We start from the raw sequence: 19,914 nt of genomic DNA on the forward strand, positions 1-19,914 counted from the left end.
ACGAAAAGAGTGTTAGCAAACTGCTTGCTAGAGTCTAATTTATAAGTCTGTGAGATGAACTCAGAGAACAGAAAGAAGTTTCTCAGAAGGCTTGTTTCACGCTTTGAACGGACGAAATTTCCTTTTTCAGCGTAGGCCTCAATGCGATCCAAGGATGCCCTTCTCAGGTTCCTCAAAGAGAGTGTTAATGGACTGCTCCACGAAACATAAGTGTAACTATGTGAGATGAATTCACACATCACCAAGAAGTTTCTAAGAAAGCTTCTTTCTAGTTTTCATCTGTGGATATTTCCTTTGTCACCGTAAGGTTCATTGCCCTATGAAATATCTAATTGCAGATTTCCAGAAAGCTGTGTTAACAAAATGATCACTAAAGAGAAACGTGTAACTCTGTGAGTTGCATTCACACATGGCAATGCAGTTTCTCAGAAAGCTTTCCTTTAGTTATTATGTGAGGATATTTCCTTTTTCACCATAGCCCTCAATGAGCTCCAAAATATACCTTTGCAGAATCCACGACAACATCATTAGCAAACTGTTCCCAGAAGGGAAGGGTGGAACTCTGTGTGATGAAGTCACACGTCAGAAAGCAATCTCTCAGAGCTTTTCTCTAGTTATTATGTGAGGATATTACCTTTTTCACCAAGGGCCCCTAAGGGCTCCCAAATATCACTTTACAGAATCCTGAAAAGAGTGTTCGCAAACTGCTTCCTGAAATCTAAGTTATACGTCTTTGAGATGAACTCAGAGATCAGAAAGAAGTTTCTCAGAAAGCTTCTTTCACGTTTTGAACGGTAGAAACTTCCTTTAACAGCGTAGGCCTCAATGCGATCCAAGGACCCCCCTTCTCAGGTTCCTCAAAGACAGTGTTATTGGAGTGCTCCACGAAACATAAGTGTAACTCTGTGAGATGAATTCACACATCACCAAGAAGTTTCTAAGAAAGTTTCTTTCTCGTTTTCATCTGAGGATATTTCCTTTGTCACCGTAAGCTTCATTGCGCTAAGAGGCATCACATTGCAGATTTCCAGAAAACGTAGTTAGCAAACTGATCACTGAAGAGAAACGTGTAACTCTGTGAGTTGCATTCACTCATGGCAATGCAGTTTCTCAGAAGGCTTCTTTCCAGTTTTGATCTGAGGATATTTCCTTTTTTGCCATAGCCCTCAATGAGCTCCCAAATATACCTTTGCAGAATCCACGACAACAGTGTTAGCAAACTGTTCCAAGAATTGAAGGGTGGATCTCTGTGTGATGAAATCACACATCAGAAAGCAATCTCTCAGAAAGCTTCTTTCTAGTTATTAGGTGAGGATATTTCCTTTTTCACCATGGGCCCCTATGGGCTCCCAAATATCACTTTACACATTCCACAAAAAGAGTGTTCGCCAACTGCTTCCTGAAGTCTAATTTATAAGTCTGTGAGATGAACTCAGAGATCAGATAGAAGTTTCTCAGAAGGCTTCTTTCACGTTTTGAACGGATGAAATTTCCTTTATCACCGTAGGCCTCAATGCGATCCAAGGAAGCCCTTCTCAGGTTCCTCAAACACAGTGTTAATGGAGTGCTCCACGAAACTTAAGTGTAACTCTGTGAGATGCTTTCACACATCACCAAGAAGTTTTTAAGAAAGCTTCTTTCAAGTTTTCATCTGTGGATATTTCCTTTGTCACCATAAGGTTCATTGCGCTATGAAGTATCTAATTGCAGATTTCCAGAAAACTGTGTTAACAAACTGATCACCGAAGAGAAACGTGTAACTCTGTGAGTTGCATTCACACACGGCAATGCAGTTTCTCAGAAAGCTTCTCTTTAGTTAATATGTGTGGATATTTCCTTTTTCACCACAGCCCTCAATGAGCTCCCCAATATACCTTTGCAGAATCCATGACAACACTGTTAGCAAACTGTTCCAAGAAGGGAAGGGTGGGACTCTGTGTGATGAAGTCACACATCACAAAGCAATCTCTCAGAAAGCTTCTCTCTATTTATTATTTGAGGATATTTCCTTTTTCATCATAGGCTCTTATTGGCTCCCAACATAAGCCCTTATTGGCTCCCAAATATCACTTTCCAGATTCCACGAAACGTGTGTGAGCAAACTGATTCCTGAAGTCTAAGTTATAAGCCTGTGAGATGAACTCACAGAGCAGAAAGAAGGTTCTCATAAAGCTTCTTTCACGTTTTGAACGGAAGAAATTTCCTTTATCTGCGTAGGCCTCAATGCGATCCAAGGAAGCCCTTCTCAGGTCCCTCAAAGACAGTGTTAACGGACTGCTCCATGAAACATAAGTGTAACTCTGTGATATGAATTCACACATCACCAAGAAGCTTCTAAGAAAGCTCTTTTCTAGTTTTCATCTGAGGATATTTCCTTTGTCACCGTAAGCTTCATTGTGCTAAGAGGTATCCCATTGCAGATTTCCAGAAAACTTAGCAAACTGATCACTGAAAAGAAACGTGTAACTCTGTGAGTTGCATTCACACATGGCAATGCAGTTTCTCAGAAAGCTTCTCTTTAGTTATTATGTGAGGATATTTCCTTTTACACCATAGCCCTCAATGAGCTCCTAAATATACCTTTGCAGAATCCACGACAACTGTATTAGCAAACTGTTCCTACTAGGGAAGGGTGGAACTCTGTGTGATGAAGTCACACTTTAGAAAGCAATCTCTCAGAAAGTTCTCTCTAGTTATTATGTGAGGATATTTCCTTTTTCATCATGGGCCCCTATCGGCTCCCAAATATCACTTTCCAGATTCCTCGAAAAGAGTGTTAGCAAACTGCTTCCTGACGTCTAAGTTGTAACAATGTGAGATGAACTCACAGATCAGAAAGAAGTTTCTCAGAATGCTTCTTTCACGTTTTGAAAGGAAGAAATTTCCTTTATCAGCGTAGGCCTCAATGAGATCCAAGGAAGCCCTTCTCAGGTTCCTCAAACACAGTGTTAATTGACTGCTCCACGAAATATAAGTGTGACTCTGTGAGATGAATTCACACATCAACAAGAAGTTTCTAAGAAAGTTTTCTTCTAGTTTTCATCTGAGGATATTTCCTTTGTCACCGTAAGCTTCATTGCGCTGAGAGTATCCCATTGCAGATTTCCAGAAAACATAGTTAGCAAACTGACCACTGAAGAGAAACGTGGAACTCTGTGAGTTGCATTCACTCATGGCAATGCAGTTTCTCAGAAGGCTTCTTTCCAGTTTTGATCTGAGGATATTTCCTTTTTCACCATAGCCCTCAATTAGCTCCCAAATATACCTTTGCTGAATACACGACAACAGTGTTAGCATACTGTTCCAAGAAGGGAAGTGTGGAACTCTGTGTGATGAAGTCACACATCAGAAAGCAGTCTCTCAGAAAGCTTCTCTCTAGTTATTATGTGAGAATATATCCTTTTTCATCTTGGGCCATTATGGCAATGCAGTTTCTCAGAAGGCTTCTTTCCATTTTTGATCTGAGGATATTTCCTTTTTCACTGTAGCCCTCAATCCGCTCCCAAATATACCTTTGCAGAATCCACGATAGCAGTGTTAGCAAACTGTTCCAAGAAGGGAAGGGTGGAATTGTGTGATGAAATCACACATCAGAAAGTAATCTCTCAGAAAACCTCTCTCTAGTTATTATGTGAGGATATTTCCTTTTTCACCATGGGCCCCTACGGGTTCCCAAATATCACTTTCCAGAATCCACGAAAAAGTGTTCACGAACTGCTTCCTGAAGTATAAGTTATACGTCTGTTATATGAAATCACAGATCTGAAAGGAGTTTCTCAGAAAGCTTCTTTCAAGTTTTGAACGGAGGAAATTTCCTTTATCAGCGTAGGCCTCAATGTGATCCAACGAAGCCCTTCCCAGGTTCCTCAAAGACAGTGTTAATGGACTGCTCAACGAAACATAAGTGTAACTCTGTGCGATGAATTCACACATCACCAAGAAGTTTCCAAGAAAGCTTCTTTCTAGTTTTCATTTGTGGATATTTCCTTTGTCACCATAAGTTTCATTGCGCTATGAAGTATCTAATTGCAGATTTCCAGAAAACTGTGTTAACAAACTGATCACTGAAGAGAAACGTGTAAGTGTGTGAGTTGCATTCACACATGGCAATGCAGTTTCTCCAAAAGCTTCTCTTAGTTATTATCTGAGGATTTTTCCTTTTTCTCCATAACCCGCAATGAGCTCCCAAATATACCTTTGCAGAATCCACGACAGCAGTGTTAGCAAACTGTTCCAAGAAGGGAAGTGTGGAACTCAGTGTGATGAAGTCACACATCATAAAGCAATCTCTCAGAATGCTTCTCTCTAGTTATTATGTGAGGATATTTCCTTTTCCACCCTGGGGCCCTGTGGGCTCCCAAATATCACTTTCCAGATTCCACGAAAAGAGTGTTAGCAAACTGCTTCCTGAAGTCTAAGTTATAAGTCTGTGAGATGAACTCACAGATCAGAAAGAAGTTTCTCACAAAGCTTCCTTCACGTTTTGAACGGATGAAATTTCCTTTATCAGCGTAGTCCTCAATGCGATCCACGGAAGCCCTTCTCAGGTACCTCAAAGACAGTGTTAAAGGACTGCTACACGAAACATAAGTGTAACTCTGTGAGATGAATTCACACATCACCAAGAAGTTTCTAAGAAAGCTTCTTTCTAGTTTTCATCTGAGGATATTTTCTTTGTCACCGTAAGCTTCATTTCGCTAAGAGGTATCCCATTGCAGATTTCCAGAAAACTTAGTTAGCAAACTGGTCACTGAGGAGAAACGGGTAACTCTGTGAGTTGCATTCACACATCGAAATGCAGTTACACAGAAGGCTTCTTTCCAGTTTTGATCTGGGAATATTTCCTTTTTCACCATAGCCCTCAGTGAGTTCCCAAATATCACTTTGCAGAACACAAGATAACAGAGTTAGCAAACTGTTCCAAGAAGGGAAGGGTGGAACTCTGTGTGATGAAGTCACACATCAGAAAACAATCTCTCAGAAAGCTTCCCTCTAGGTATTATCTGAGGATATTTCCTTTTTCACCATGGGCCCCTATGGGATCCCAAATCTCACTTGGCAGATTCCACGAAAAGAGTGTTAGCCAACTGCTTCCTGAGAACTAAGTTGTAACTCGGTGAGAGCAGTTCACAGATCACAAAGAAGTTTCTCAGAAAGCTTCTTTCACCGTTTGAAGTGATGATATTTCCTGTATCAGCGTAGGCCTCAATGTGATCCAAGGAAGTCCTTCTCAGGTTCCTCAAAGAGAGTGTTAATGGACTGCTGCATGAAACTTAAGTGTAATTCTGTGAGATGAATTCACACATCACCAAGAAGTTTCTAACAGAGCTTCTTTCTAGTTTTCATCTGAGGATATTTCCTTTGTCACCGTAAGCTTCATTGCGTTCAGAGGTATCCCATTGCAGATTTCCAGAAAACTGTGTTAGGAAACTGAACACTGAAGAGAAACGTTTAACTCTTTGAGTTGCATTCACACGTCGAAATGCAGTTTCTCAGAAGGCTTCTTTCCAGTTTTGATCTGAGGATATTTCCTTTTTCACCATAGCCCTCAGTGAGCTCCCATATATCACTTTGCAGAACACATGATAACAGAGTTAGCAAAATCTTCCCAGAAGGGAAGGGTGGAACTCTATGTAATGAAGTCACACATCAGAAAGGAATCATCTCAGAAAGCTTCTCCCTTGTTGTTATCTGAGGATATTTCCTTTTTCACCATGGGCCACTATTGCCTCCCAAATCTCAATTGGCAGATATCACGAAAAGAGTGTGAGCAAACTGCTTCCTGACAACTAAGTTGTAACTATGTGAAAGGAATTCACAGATAACAAAGAAGTTTCTCAGAAAGCTTCTTTCACGTTTTGAACTGATGATATTTCCTTAATCAGCGTAGGCCTCAAGGCGATCAAAAGAAGTCCTTCTGCGGTTCCTCAAAGACAGTGTTAATGGAATGCTGCGTGAAACATAAGTGTAACTTTGTGAGATAAATTCACACATCACCAAGAAGTTTCTAAGAAAGCTGCTTTCTAGTTTTCATGTGAGGATATTTTCTTTGTCACCGTAAGCTTCATTGCGTTCCGAAGTATCCCATTGCAGATTTCCCGAAAACAGTGTTAGCAAACTGAACACTAAAGAGATACGTGGAACTCTGTGAGTTGCATTCACACATTGAAATGCAGTTTCTCAGAAGGCTTCTTTCCAGTTTTGATCTGACGATATTTCCTTTTTCACCATAGCCATCAGTGAGCTCCCAAATATCACTTTGCAGAACACAAGATAACAGAGTTTCCACACTGTTCCAAGAAGGACAGGGTGGATCTCTGTGTGATGAAGTCACACATCAGAAAGCAATGTCTCAGAAATCTTCCCTCCAGTCATTATCTGAGGATATTTCCTTTTTCACCATGGGCCCCTATGGGCTCCCAAATCTCATTTGGCAGATTCCACAAAAAGAGTGTTAGCAAACTGCTTCCTGAGAACTAAGTTGTAACTCTGAGAGGAATTAACAGATCACAAAGAAGTTTCTCAGAGAGCTTCTTTCACGTTTTGAACTGTTGATATTTCCTTTACCAGCGTAGGCCTCAATGCAATCCAAAGAATTCCTGCTCAGCTTCCTCAAAGACAGTGTTAATGGACTGCTGCATGAAACATAAGTGTAATTATGTGAGATGAATTCACACATCACCAAGAAGTTTCTAAGAGAGCTTCTGTCTAGTTTTCATCTGAGGATATTTCCTTTGTCACCGTAAGCTTCATTGCGTTCAGATGTATCCCATTGCAGATTTCCAGAAAACTTAGTTAGCAAACTGATCACTGAAGAGAAACGTATAACTCTGTGAGTTGCATTCACTCATGGCAATGCAGTTTCTCAGAAGGCTTCTTTCCAGTTTTGATCTGAGGATATTTCCTTTCTCACCATAGCTCTCAGTGAGCTCCCAAATAACACTTTGCAGAACACAAGATAACAGAGTTAGCAAACTCTTCAAAGAAAGGAAGGTTGGAATTTCGTGATGAAGTCACACATCAGTAAGCAATCTCTGAGAAAGCTTCTCTCTAGTTATTATCTGAGGATATTTCCTTTTTCACCATGGGCCCCTAAGGGCTCCCAAATCTCACTTATCAGCATCCACGAAAAGAGTGTTAGCAAACTGGTTCCTGAGAACTAAGCTATAACTCTGTGAGAGGAATTCACAGATCACAAAGAAGTTTCTCAGAAAGCTTCTTTCACATTTTGAACTGATGATATTTCCTTTATCAGTGTAGGCCTCAATGCGATCCAAGGAAGAACTTCTCAGGTTCCTCAAAGACAGTGTTAATGGAATGCTGCACGAAAAATAATTGTAACTTTGAGAGATGAATACATACATCACCAAGAAGTTTCTAAGAAAGCTTCTTTCCAGTTTTCATCTGAGGATATTCCTTTGTCACCGTAAGCTTCATTGCGTTCAGAAGTATCCCATTGCAGATTTCCAGAAAACAGTGTTAGCAAACTGAACACTGAAGAGAAACGTGGAACTCTGTGAGTTGCATTCACACATCGAAATGCAGTTTCTCAGAAAGATTCTTTCCAGTTTTGAGCTGAGGATATTTCCTTTTTCACCATAGCCCTCAGTGAGCTCTCAAATATCACTTTTCAGAACATAAGATAACAGAGTTAGCAAACTGTTCCAAGAAGGGAAGGGTGGAACTCTGTGTGATGATGTCACACATCAGAAAGCAATCTCTCAGAAAGCTTCTCTCTAGTTATTTTCTGAGGATATTTCCTTTTTCACCATGGGCCCATAGGGGCTACAAAATCTCATTTGGCAGATTCCACGAAAAGAGTGTTAGCAAACTGCTTCCTGAGAACTAAGTTGTAACTCTGTGAGAGGAATTCACAGATCACAAGGAAGTTTCATAGAAAATTTCTTTCACGTTTTGAGGTGATGATATTTCCTTTATGATGGTAGGCCTCAATGCGATCCAAAGAAGTCCTTCTCAGGTTCCTCCAAGACAGTGTTAACGGAATGCTGCACGAAAAATAAGTGTAACTTTGTGAGATGAATTCACACATCACCAAGAAGTTTCTAAGAAAGCTTCTTTCCAGTTTTCATCTGAGGATATTTCCTTTGTCACCGTAAGCTTTATTGCGTTCAGAAGTATCCCATTGCAGATTTCCAGAAAACTATGTTAGCAAACTGAACACTGAAGAGAAACGTGTAACTCTGTGAGTTGGATTGACACATCGAAATGCAGTTTCTCAGAAGGCCTCTTTCCAGGTTTGATCTGAGGATATTTCCTTTTTCACCATTGTCCTCAGTTAGCTGCAAATATCACTTTGCAGAACACAAGATAACAGAGTTAGCAAATTGTTCCAAGAAGGGAAGGGGGAACTCTGTGAGATGAAGTCACACATCAGAAAGCAATGTCTCAGAAAGCTTCTCTCCACTCATTATGTGAGGATATTTCCTTTTTCACCATGGGCCCCTAAGGGCTCCCAAATCTCACTTGGCAGATTCCATGAAAAGAGTGTTATCAAACTGCTTCCCGAGAACTAAGCTATAACTCTGTGAGAGGAATTCACGGATCATAAAGAATTTTCGCAGAAGTTTTTTCACGTTTTGAACTGATGATATTTCCTTTATCAGCGTAGGCCTCAATACGATCCAGAGAAGTCCTTGTCAGGTTCCTCAAAACAGTGTTAATGGAATGCTGCAAGATATATAAGTGTAAGTTTGTGAGATGAATTCACACGTCACCAAGAAGTTTTTAAGAAAGCTTCTTTCTACTTTTCATCTGAGGATATTTCCTTTGTCACCGTAAGCTTCATTGCGTTCAGAAGTATCCCATTGCAGATTTCCAGAAAACTGTGTTAACAAACTGAACACTGAAGAATAACGTGTAACTCTGTGAGTTGCATTCACGTATCAAAATGCAGTTTCTCAGAAGGCTTCTTTCCAGTTTTGATCTGAGGATATTTCCTATTTTACCATAACCCTCAGTGAGCTCCCAAATATCACTTTGCAGAACACAACATAACAGAGTTAGCAAAATCTTCCAGAAGGGAAGGGTGGAACTCTGTGTGATGAAGTCACACATCAGAAAGCAATCTCTCAGAAAGCTTCTCTCTAGTTATTATCTGAGGATACTTCCTTTTTCACCATGGGCCCCTATGGGCTCCCAAATCTCATTTGGGAGATTCCACGAAAAGAGTGTTAGCAAACTGCTTCCTGAGAACTAAGTTGTAACTCTGTGAGAGGAATTCACAGATCACAAAGAAGTTTCTCAGAAAGCTTCTTTCACGTTTTTAACTGATGATATTTCCTTTACCAGCGTAGGCCTCAATGCGATCCAAAGAAATCCTGCTCAGGTTCCTCAAAGAGAGTGTTAATGGACTGCTGCATGAAACATAAGTGTAATTCTGTGAGATGAATTCACACATCACCAAGAAGTTTCTAAGAAAGCTTCTTTCTAGTTTTCATCTGAGGATATTTCCTTTGTCACCGTTAGCTTCATTGCGTTCAGAAGTATCCCATTGCAGATTTCCCGAAAACTGTGTTAGCAAACTGAACACCGAGGAGAAACGATTACCTCTGTGAGTTGCATTCACACATCAAAATGCAGTTACTCGAAAGGCTTCCTTCCAATTTTGATCTGAAGATATTTACTTTTTCACCATAGTCCTCAGTGAGCTCCCAAATATCACTTTGCAGAACACAAGATAACAGAGTTAGCAAACTATTCCAAGAAGGGAACGGTTGAACTCTGTGTGATGAAGTCACACATCAGAAAGCAATCTCTCAGAAAGCTTCTCTCTAGTTATTATCTGAGAATATTTCCTTTTTCACCATGGTCCCCTATGGGCTCCCGAATCTCATTTGGCAGATTCCACGAAAAGAGTGTTAGCAAACTGCTTTCTGAGAACTAAGCTGTAACTCTGAGACGAATTCACAGATCACAAGGAAGTTTCACAGAGAGCTTCTTTCACTTTTTGAACGGATGATGTTTCCTTTATTAGAGTAGGCCTCAATGCGATCCAAAGAAGTCTTTCTCAGGTTGCTCAAAGACCGTGTTAATGGACTGCTGCACGAAACATAAGCGTAATTCTGTGAGATGAATTCACACATCACAAAGAAGTTTCCAACAGTGCTTCTTTCTAGTTTTCATCTGAGGATATTTCCTTTGTCACCGTAAGCTTCATTGCGTTCAGCGGTATCCCATTGCAGATTTCCAGAAAACTGTGTTAGCAAACTGAACACTGAAGAATAACGTGTAACTCTGTGAGTTGCATACACATATCGAAATGCAGTTTCTCAGAAGGCTTCTTTCCAGTTTTGATCTGAGAATATTTCCTTTTTTACCATAGCCCTCAGTGAGCTCCCTAATATCACGTTGCAGAACACAAGATAACAGAGTTAGCAAACTCTTCCTAGAAGGGAAGGGTGGAACTCTGTGTGATGAAGTCACACATCTGAAAGAAATCTCTCAGAAAGCTTCTCTGTAGTTATTATCTGAGGATATTCCTTTTTTCACCATGGGACCCTATGGGCTCCCAATCTCATTTGGCTGATTCCACGAAAAGAGTGTTAGCAAACTGCTTCCTGAGAACTAAATTGTAACTCTGTGAGAGGAATTCACAGATCTCACAGAAGTTTCTCAGAAAGCTTCTTTCAGGTTTTGAGCTGATGATATTTCCTTTATGATTGTAGTCTTCAATACGATCCAAAGAAGTCCTTCTCAGGTTCCTCAAAGACAGTGTTAATGGAATGCTGCAAGAAACATGAGTGTAACTTTGTGAGATGAATTCACACACCACCAAGAAGTTTCCAAGAAAGCTTCTTTCTAGGTTTCATCTGAGGATATATCCTTTGACATCCTAACCTTCATTGCGTTCAGAAGTATCCCATTGCAGATTTCCAGAAAACTGTGTTAGGAAACTGAACACTGAGGAGAAACGTGTAACTCTGTGAGTTGCATTCACACATCGAAATGCAGTTTCTCAAAAGGCTTCTTTCCAGTTTTGATCTGAAAATATTTCCTTTTTCACTACGGCCCTCAGTGAGCTCCCAAATATCACTTGCAGAACACAAGATAAAAGAGTTAGCAAACTGTTCCAAGAAGGGAAGGGTGGAACTCTGTGTGATGAAGTCACACATCAGAAAGCAATCTCTCAGAAAACTTCTCTCTTGCTATTATCTGAGGATATTTCCTTTTTCACCATGGGCCCCTATGGGCTCCCAAACCTCATTTGGCAGATTCCACGAAAAGAGTGTTATCAAACTGCTTCCTGAGAACTAAGCTGTAACTCTGTGAGAGGAATTCACAGATCACAAAGAAGTTTCTCTGAAAGCTTCTTTCAAGTTTTGAACTGCTGATATTTCCTTTATCAGCGTAGGCCTCAATGCGATCCAAAGAAGTCCTTCTCAGGTTCCTCAAACACAGTGTTAATGGAATGCTGCACGAAACAGAGGGGTAATTCTGTGAGATGAATTCACACATCACCAAGAAGTTTATAACAAGGCTTCTTTCTAATTTTCATCTGAGGATATTTCCTTTGTCACCGTAAGCTTCATTGCGTTCAGAAGTATCCCATTGCAGATTTCCAGAAAACTGTGTTAACAAACTGATCACTGAAGAATAACGTGTAACTCTGTGAGTTGCATTCACATATCGAAATGCAGTTTCTCAGAAGGCTTCTTTCCAGTTTTGATCTGAGAATATTTCCTTTTTTACCATAGCCCTCAGTGAGCTCCCAAATATCACTTTGCAGAACACAAGATAACAGATGTAGCAAACTCTTCCAAGAAGGGAAGGGTGGAACTCTGTGTGATGAAGTCACACATCAGAAAGCAATCTCTCAGAAAGTTTCTCTCTAGTCATTTTTTTTTTTACTTAATTAAAAATAATTTTATTCTCAATTGGGATAAAATAATGTCATGAAGCATATGGGATATCTACATATCATATTACTAATATTGTTCCTAAGTTTCAAACAGTTACATTTCTAATGTATTATGATAAGCAGTAAGTTGGTCTATTTATTTCAGGTTCCCCACTCAGTTCCTTCAGTCAAGCTAGATCCAATCTTTCACTGAATATTTACGCATCTTGCTTCCTCTAGACTGAGTTCTCTTTATAGAAGTGATAACTATCCAGGATCCTTGCAGCCTAAGAATGTATGACTTTACTATCTCTCCAATATCCTTTCCATTTTACATAAAATTAGGTCAAATAAAATTGTTAATGCTTTACTGACAACTAACTTCTTTCTTTTCTTGTTTTAACTTATTTTTTTTTTTTAATTTAAGTTCTAGGGTACATGTGCATAACGTGCAGGTTTGTTACATATGTATACTTATGCCATGTTGGTGTGCTGCACCCATCAACTCGTCAGCACCCATCAATTCCTCATTTATATCATGTATATCTCCCCAGTGCAATCCCTCCCTCCTCCCCCATCCCCATGATAGGCCCCAGTGTGTGATGTTCCCCTTCCTGAGTCCAAGTGATGTGATTGTTCAGTTCCCACCTATGAGTGAGAACATGCGGTGTTTGGATTTCTCTTCTTGTGATAGTTTGCTAAGAATGATGGTTTCCAGCTGCATCCATGTCCCTACAAAGGATGCTAACTGATCCTTTTTTATGGCTGCATAGTATTCCATGGTGTATATGGGCCACATTTTCTTAATCCAGTCTGTCACAGATGGTCATTTGGGTTGATTCCAAGTCTTTGCTATTGTGAATAGTGCCGCAATAAACATACGTGTGCATGTGTCTTTGTAGTAGACTAATTTATAATCCTTTGTGTATATACCCAGTAGTGGGATGGCTGGGTCATATGATACATCTAGTTCTAGATCCTTGAGGAATTGCCATACTGTTTTCCATAATGGTTGAACTAGTTTACAATCCCACCAACAGTGTAAAAGTGTTCCTATTTCTCCACATCCTCTCCAACAACTGTTGTTTCCTGATTTCTTAATGATTGCCATTCTAAGTGGTGTGAGATGGTATCTCATTGTGGTTTTGATTTTCATTTCTCTGATGTCGAGTGATGATGAGCATTTTTTCATGTGTCTGTTGGCTGTAGGAATGTCTTCTTTTGAGAAATGTCTGTTCATATCCTTTGCCCACTTTTTGACGGGCTTGTTTGTTTTTTTCTTGTATATTTGTTTGAGTTCTTTGTAGATTCTGGATATTAGCCCTTTGTCAGATGAGTAGGTTGCAAAAATTTTCTCTCATTCTGTAGGTTGCCTGTTCACTCTGATGATAGTTTCTTTTGCTGTGCAAAAGCTCTTTAGTTTAATTAGATCCCATTTGTCAATTTTGGCTTTTGCTGCCGTTGCTTTTGGTATTTTAGACATGAAGTCCTTGCCCATGCCTCTGTCCTGAATGGTTCTACCTAGATTTTCTCCTATGGTTTTTATGGTATTAGGTCTAACATTTAAGTCTCTAATCCATCTTGAATTAATCTTCGTATAAGGGGTAAGGAAAGGATCCAGTTTCAGCTTTGTACTTATGGCTAGCCAATTTTCCCAGCACCATTTATTAAATAGGGAATCCTTTCCCCATTTCTTGTTTCTCTCAGGTTTGTCAAAGATCAGATGGTTGTAGATGTGTGCTATTATTTCTGAGGACTCTTTTCTGTTCCATTGGTCTATATCTCTGTTTTGGTATCAGTACCATGCTGTTTTGGTTCCTGTAGCCTTCTAGTATAGTTTGAAGTCAGGTAGCGTGACGCCTCCAGCTTTGTCCTTTTGACTTAGGATTGTCTTGGCAATGCGGGCTCTTTTTTGGTTCCATATGAACTTTAAAGCCGTTTTTTTCCAATTCTGTGAAGAAACTCATTGGTAGCTTGATGGGGATGGCATTGAATCTATAAATAACTTTGGGCAGTATGGCCATTTTCACGATATTGATTCTTCCTATCCATGAGCATGGTATGTTCTTCCATTTGTTGGTGTCCTCTTTGATTTCACTGAGCAATGGTTTGTAGTTCTCCTTGAAGAGGTCCTTTACATCCCTTGTAAGCTGGATTCCTAGGTATTTTATTCTCTTTGAAGCAATTGTGAATGGAAGTTCATTCCTGATTTGGTTCTGCTTGTCTGGTACTGGTGTATAAGAATGCTTGTGATTTTTGCACATTAATTTTGTATCCTGAGACTTTGCTGAAGTTGCTTATCAGCTTAAGGAGATTTGGGGCTGAGACACTGGGGTTTTCTAAATATACAATCATGTCATCTGCAAACAGGGACAATTTGACTTCTTCTTTTCCTAAACGGATACCCTTGATTTCTTTCTCTTGCCTGATTGCCCTAGCCAGAACTTCCAAGACTATGCTGAATAGGAGTGGTGAGAGAGGCCATCCCTGTCTTGTGCCAGTTTTCAAAGGGAATTTTTCCAGTTTTTGCCCATTCAGAATGATATTAGCTGTGGGTTAGTCATAAATAGCTCTTATTATTTTGAGGTACGTTCCATCAATACCGAATTTATTGAGCGTTTTCAGCATGAAGGGCTGTTGAATTTTGTCAAAAGCCTTTTCTGCATCTATTGAGATAATCATGTGGTTCTTGACTTTGGTTCTGTTTATATGCTGGATTATGTTTATTGATTTGCGAATGTTGAACCAGCCTTGCATCCCAGGGATGAAGTCCACTTGTTCATGGTGGATAAGCTTTTTTGATTTGCTGCTGAATCCGGTTTGCCTGTATTTTATTGAGAATTTTTGCATCGATGTTCATCAGGGATATTGGTCTAAAATTCTCTTTTTTTGTTGTGTCTCTGCCAGGCTTTGGTATCAGGATGATGTGGGCCTCATAAAATGAGTTAGGGAGGATTCCCTCTTTTTCTGTTGATTGGAATAGTTTCAGAAGGAATGGTACCAGCTCCTCCTTGTACCTCTGGTAAAATTCAGCTGTGAATCCATCTGGTCCTGGACTTTTTTTGGTGGGTAGGCTATTAATTGTTGCCTCAATTTCAGAGCCTGCTATTGGTCTATTCAGGGATTCAACTTCTTCCTGGTTTAGTCTTGGGAGAGTGTAAGTGTCCAGGAAATTATCCATTTCTTCTAGATTTTCTAGTTGATTTGCGTAAAGGCGTTTATAGTATTCTCTGATGGTTGTTTGTATTTCTGTGGGGTCGGTGGTGATATCCCCTTTATCATTTTTTATTGCGTCTATTTGATTCCTCTCTCTTTTCTTCTTTATTAGTCTTGCTAGCGGTCTGTCAATTTTGTTGATCTTTTCAAAAAACCAACTCCTGGATTCATTGATTTTTTGGAGGGTTTTTTGTGTCTCTATCTCCTTCAGTTCTGCTCTGATCGTAGTTATTTCTTGCCTTCTGCTAGCTTTTGAATGTGTTTGCTCTTGCCTCTCTCGTTCTTTTAATTGTGATGTTAGAGTGTCAATTTTAGATCTTTCCTGCTTTCTCCTGTGGGCATTTAGTGCTATAAATTTCCCTCTACACACTGCTTTAAATGTGTCCCAGAGATTCTGGTATGTTGTATCTTTGTTCTCATTGGTTTCAAAGAACATCTTTATTTCTGCTTTCATTTCGTTATGTACCCAGTAGTCATTCAGGAGCAGGTTGTTCAGTTTCCATGTAGTTGAGCGGTTTTGATTGAGTTTTTTAGTCCTGAGTTCTAGTTTGATTGCACTGTGGTCTGAGAGACAGTTTGTTATAATTTCTATTCTTGTACACTTGCTGAGGAGTGCTTTACTTCCAATTATGTGGTCAATTTTGGAATAAGTGCGATGTGGTGCTGAGAAGAATGTATATTCTGTTGATTTGGGGTGGAGAGTTCTATAGATGTCTATTAGGTCCGCTTTGTGCAGAGATGAGTTCAATTCCTGGATATCCTTGTTAACTTTCTGTCTCGTTGATCTGTCTAATGTTGACAGTGGAGTGTTGAAGTCTCCCATTATTATTGTATGGGAGTCTAAGTCTCACTGTAAGTCTCTAAGGACTTGCTTTATGAATCTGGGTGCTCCTGTATTGGGTGCATATACATTTAGGAGGGTTAGCTCTTCCTGTTGAATTGATCCCTTTACCATTATGTAATGGCCTTCTTTGTCTCTTTTGATCTTTGATGGTTTAAATTCTGTTTTATCAGAGACTAGGATTGCAACCCCTGCTTTTTTTTTGTTCTCCATTTGCTTGGTAGATCTTCCTCCATCCCTTTATTTTGAGCCTATGTATGTCTCTGCATGTGAGATGGGTCTCCTGAATACAGCAGACTGATGGGTCTTGACTCTTTATCCTGTTTGCCAGTTTGTGTCTTTTAATTGGAGCATTTAGTCCATTTACATTTAAGTTTAACATTGTTATGTGTGAACTTGATCCTGTCATTGTGATATTAACTGGTTATTTTGCTCGTTAGTTGATGCAGTTTCTTCCTAGCCTCGATGGTCTTTACATTTTGGCATGTTTTTGCAATGGCTGGTACCGGTTGTTCCTTTCCATGTTTAGGGCTTCCTTCAGGGTCTCTTGTAAGGCAGGCCTGGTGGTGAGAAAATCTCTAAGCATTTGCTTATCTGTAAAGGATTTTATTTCTCCTTCACTTATGAAACTTAATTTGGCTGGATATGAAATTCTGGGTTTAAAATTCTTTTCTTTAAGAACGTTGAATATTGGCCCCCACTCTCTTCTGGCTTGTAGAGTTTCTGCCGAGAGATCTGCTGTTAGTCTGATGGGCTTCCCTTTGTGGGTAACGCGACCTTTCTCTCTGGCTGCCCTTAAGATTTTTTCCTTCATTTCAACTTTGGTGAATCTGGCAATTATGTGTCTTGGAGTTGCTCTTCTGGAGGAGTATCTTTGTGGAGTTCTCTGTATTTCCTGAATTTGAATGTTGGCCTGCCCTACTAGGTTGGGGAAGTTCTCCTGGATGATATCCTGAAGAGTGTTTTCCAACTTGGTTCCATTTTCCCCCTCACTTTCAGGCACCCCAATCAGACGTAGTTTTGTTCTTTTTACATAATCCCATACTTCTTGCAGGCTTTGTTCATTTCTTTTTCTTCTTTTTTCTTTTGGTTTCTCTTCTCGCTTCATTTCATTCATTTGATCCTCAATCGCTGATACTCTTTCTTCCAGTTGATTGAGTCGGTTACTGAAGCTTGTGCATTTGTCCCGTATTTCTCGTGTCATGGTTTTCATCTCTGTCATTTCGTTTATGATCTTCTCTGCATTAATGAGTCTAGCTGTCAATTCTTCCACTCTTTTTTCAAGATTTTGAGTTTCTTTGTGCTGGGTACGTCATTCCTCCTTTAGCTCTGAGAAGTTTGATGGACTGAAGCCTTCTTCTCTCATCTAGTCAAAGTCATTCTCTGACCAGCTTTGATCCGTTGCTGGCGATGGGCTGCGCTCCTTTGCAGGGGGAGATGCACTCTTATTTTTTGAATTTCCAGCTTTTCTGCCCTGCTTCTTCCCCATCTTTGTGGTTTTATCTGTCTCTGGTCTTTGATGATGGTGACGTACTGACGGGGTTTTGGTATAGGTGTCCTTCCTGTTTGATAGTTTTCCTTCTGACAGTCAGAAGGACTGTCTGTTGGTCTGTTGGAGATTGCTTGAGGTCCACTCCAGACCCTGTTTGCCTGGGTATCAGCAGCAGAGGTTGCCGAAGATAGATTATTGCTGAACAGCGAGTGTACCTGTCTGATTCTTCCTTTGGAAGTTTCCTCTCAGGGGTTTCCTCCACCCTGTGAGGTGTGGGGTGTCAGACTGCCCCTAGTGGGGGATGTCTCCCAGCTAGGCTACTCAGGGGTCAGGGACCCACCTGAGCAGGCAGTCTGTCCGTTCTCAGATCTCAACCTCCGCATTGGGAGATCCATGGCTCTCCCCAAAGCTGTCAGACAGAGTCGTTGGCATCTGCACCGGCCCCCGCTGCTTCCCCTGTTGGTCTTCAGCTGTGCGCTGTCCCCAGAGGTGGAGACTACAGAGACAGGCAGGCTTCCTTGAGCTGCTGTGAGCTCCACCCAGTTCGAGCTTCCCAGCGGCTCCGTTTACCCACTTAAGCCTCAGCAATGGCCGGCGCCCCTCCCCCAGCCTCGCTGCTGCCTTGCGGATAGATCACTGCAGACTGCTGTGTTAGCAGTGAGGGAGGCTCCGTGGGCGTGGGACCCTCCGGGCCAGGTGTGGGATATATTCTCCTGGTGTGCCTGTCTGCTTAAAGTGCAATATTGGGGTGGGAGTTACCCGATTTTCCAGGTGTTGTGTGTCTCAGTTCCCCTGGATAGGAAAACGGATTCCCTTCCCCCTTGGCTTCCAGGTGAGGCGATGCCTCGCCCTGCTTCAGCTCTCACTGGTCAGGCTGCAGCAGCTGACCAGCACCGATTGTCCGGCACTCTCTAATGAGATGACCCCAGTATCTCAGTTGAAAATGCAGAAATCACCGGTGTTCTGTGTCGCTCGCGCTGGGAGTTGGAGACTGGAGCTGTTCCTATTCGGCCATCTTGCTCCGCCCCCTCGCTCTAGTTATTTTCTGAGGACATTTCCATTGTCACCTTCCTTTCATTTGGCAGATTCCACGAAAAGAGTGTTATCAAACTGCTTCCTGAGAACTAAGCTGTAACTCTGTTAGAGGAATTCACAGATCTCAAAGAAGTTTCTCAGAAAGCTTCTTTCACGTTTTGAGCTGATGATATTTCCTTTATGATGGTAGTCCTCAATGCGATCCAAAGAAGTCCTTCCCAGGTTCCTCAAAGACAGTGTTAATGGACTGCTGCATGAAACATAAGTGTAATTCTGTGAGATGAATTCACACATCACCAAGAAGTTTTTAACAGAGCTTCTTTCTAGTTGTCATCTGCGGATATTTCGTTTGTCACCGTAAGTTTCATTGCGTTCAGAAGTATACCATTGCAGATTTTCAGAAAACTGTGTTAGCAAACTGAACACTGAGGAGAAAAGTGTAACTCTGTGAGTTGCATTCACATACAGAAATACAGTTTCTCAGAAGGCTTCTTTCTAGTTTTGATCTGAGGAGAGTTCCTTTTTCCCATAGCCTTTAGTGAGCTCCCAAATATCACTTTGCAGAACACAAGATAACAGAGTTAGCAAATCGTCCCACGAAGGGAAGGGTGGAACTCTGTGTGATGAAGTCACACATCAGAAAGCAATCTCTCAGAAAGCTTCTCTCCAGTTATTGTCTGGGGATATTTCCTTTTTCACCATGGGCGCCTAAGGGCTCCCAGATATCACTTAGCAGATTCCACGAAAAGAGTGTTAGCGAACTGCTTCCTGAGAACTAAGCTATAACCCTGTGAGAGGAATTCACAGATCACAAACAACTTTCTCAGAAAGCTTCTTTCACCTTTTGAACTGATGATATTTCCTTTATCAGTGTAGGCCTCAATGCGATCCAAAGAAGTCCTTCTCAGGTTCCTCAAAGACAGTGTTAACGGACTGCTGCACGAAACATAAGTGTAACTTTGTGAGATGAATTCACACATCACCAAGAAGTTTCTAAGAAGGCTTCTTTCCAGTTTTCATCTGAGGATATTTCCTTTGTCACCGTAAGCTTTATTGCGTTCAGAAGTATCCCATTGCAGATTTCCAGAAAACTGTGTTAGCAAACTGAACAATGAAGAGAAACGTGTAACTCTGTGAGTTGCATTGACACATCAAAATGCCGTTTCTCAGAAGGCCTCTTTACAGTTTTGATCTGAGGATATTTCCTTTTTCACCATTGCCCTCAGTGAGCTGCAAATATCACTTTGCAGAACACAAGAAAACAAAGTTAGGAAATTGTTCCAATAAGGGAAGGGTGGAACTCTGTGAGATGAAGTCACACATCAGAAAGCAATGTCTCCGAAAGCTTCTCTCCAGTCATTATCTGAGGATATTTCCTTTTTCACCATGGGCCCCTAAGGGCTCCCAAATCTCACTTGGCAGATTCCATGAAAAGAGTGTTATCAAACTGCTTCCCGAGAACTAAGCTATAAC

Source organism: Rhinopithecus roxellana, chromosome 4 (assembly GCF_007565055.1).
Source record: "Rhinopithecus roxellana isolate Shanxi Qingling chromosome 4, ASM756505v1, whole genome shotgun sequence".
Taxonomy (NCBI): Eukaryota; Metazoa; Chordata; class Mammalia; order Primates; family Cercopithecidae; genus Rhinopithecus; species Rhinopithecus roxellana.